This window comes from Eumetopias jubatus, unplaced genomic scaffold (assembly GCF_037043125.1).
Source record: "Eumetopias jubatus isolate StellerSeaLion01/CBP00866 unplaced genomic scaffold, mEumJub1_p1.0 scaffold_14, whole genome shotgun sequence".
In the NCBI taxonomy this organism is placed as follows: Eukaryota; Metazoa; Chordata; class Mammalia; order Carnivora; family Otariidae; genus Eumetopias; species Eumetopias jubatus.
The window spans coordinates 39,545,558-39,547,498 of NW_028274820.1; the positions used below are offsets into that span (position 1 = coordinate 39,545,558).

Below are 1,941 nucleotides of genomic sequence, written 5' to 3' on the forward strand. Positions count from 1 at the left end.
ACCATAGGATCAAAGTACATTAAATAATTGAAATACATAAAACAGGGACAGAATAGCTACTATGTTAAAGTTTATTAAATAATCATCTATACAAATTAATGAACAACAAATATTTGGCTACTCAGCCTAGGAATAAAGTCCAAAAGATGATGGTAGTCTGTGAAATCCTCCTATATGTAGCTTCTGGGACAAAACAGAAAATGTCATCAAAATATCTGGGCTGGCTCTTTTCCGGCTGGAACCATGGAGGGTGCAGAAGAGAAGAAAAAGAAGGTTCTTGCTGTGCCAGAAACCCTTAGAAATTTCATAGAGTTGAAGCTCAAGCGTCTGAGGAAGAAGTTTGCTCAAAAGATGCTTCAAAAGGCAAGGAGGAAGCTTATCTATGAAAAAGCTAAGCATTACCACAAGGAATGTAGGCAGATATACAGAACTGAGAGCCGAATGGCGAGGATGGCAAGAAAAGCTGGCAACTTCTACGTACCTGCAGAACCCAAATTGGCATTTGTCATCAGGATCCGAGGTATCAGTGGTGTGAGCCCAAATGTTCGAAAGGTGTTGCAGCTTCTTTGCCTTCTCCAGATCTTCATTGGCACCTTCGTTAAGCTCAACAAGGCTTCAGTTAACATGCTAAGGATTGTGAAACCGTATATAGCATGGGGGTACCCAAATCTGAAGTCGGTGAATGAATTGATCTACCAGCGTGGTTATGGCAAAATCAACAAGAAGTTAAGTGCCCTGACAGATAACACATTGATTGCCCGATCTCTTGGTAAATATGGCATCATCTGCATGGAGGATCTGATTCACGAGATCTATACTGTTGGAAAACGTTTCAAAGAAGCAAACAACTTTTTATGGCCCTTCAGATTATCTTCTCCACGAGGGGGAATGAAGAAAAAGACCACCCATTTTGTAGAAGGTGGAGAGGCTAGCAACAGGGAAGACCAGATCAATAGGCTTATTAGAAGGATGCACTAAGGTATCAACCACGATTATTTTTGTAATCTGGTCAGTTAATAAATGACTACTCTCAAATGGAAAAAAATATAGATAGATAGATATAGATATATTTATATATCTGGGCTGGTATAGCCAGTATTGACGATGAGAAGGCCCTAATTGTTAGACGTTTACATAACACAGTCAGCATTTTATAATAAATAGTCATGGAAGTACAAATCCTGTCCCAGGGAAAATCTCTTGCTTTCCTTGCTTCTGTTCACTTGTCAGGTTCTTACTAAATCTATAATGTACAAGTAAGTGACATGGTTAAAATTTGAATTGAAGACTTTTAACTACATTTAGCATTTTCTCCAAAAGATGATACTATTCATATTCTGACTTTTGATTATTTTGTATCAAGGTTTACTAAAACCTCATTTCATGTTTCAGCAGAGGAAACAATACTTTCAGGGTTTAATTCCACGGGAACAGGATGTATGCATATATATAGTAAATTCTGAATTAACCATGCCAACAAAAACATTAGCATGAGAAGTGAAAACATCATACTTAGTGTACCACTTGAAATGGAGATAGGTCCCACCAGCAAAAAAGTGAATGTGCGTTTCCTTGTCCATTCACGTTTATATGTTTCATGACAAACCTCAACTTCTCATTGTTTCCCACATATTTTCTGTCAAAAATATTTAGTGCCACCCACATTGGGGTTTCCCAAAGCACACATATTCAGAAAGCTTGCGGGTTTATCATTCTTTTACTGAACTATTGTCTTAATTACAGAGGAAAATTTCACTTTTGACCAAAAGGCCAAAAAATCTAGTAAACCTTTGGGTTTTTCAGTTACTTTAATAGACATACCTAACACTACATTTGGACAGTCTTCAGATAAAAAGGTGATTTAGGGGCACCTGGGTGGCTCAGTTGGTTAAACATCTGACTCTTGATTTTAGCTCAGGTCATGATCTCAGGGTCCTGAGA

At 37.9% G+C, this 1,941-nt stretch overlaps 1 pseudogene; it reads left to right on the forward strand.

Annotated features, from left to right (window-relative positions):
* Window positions 1–234: 234 nt before the first annotated feature.
* On the forward strand, window positions 235–978 carry LOC114221383 (large ribosomal subunit protein uL30 pseudogene; annotated as a pseudogene).
* Window positions 979–1,941: the final 963 nt, after the last annotated feature.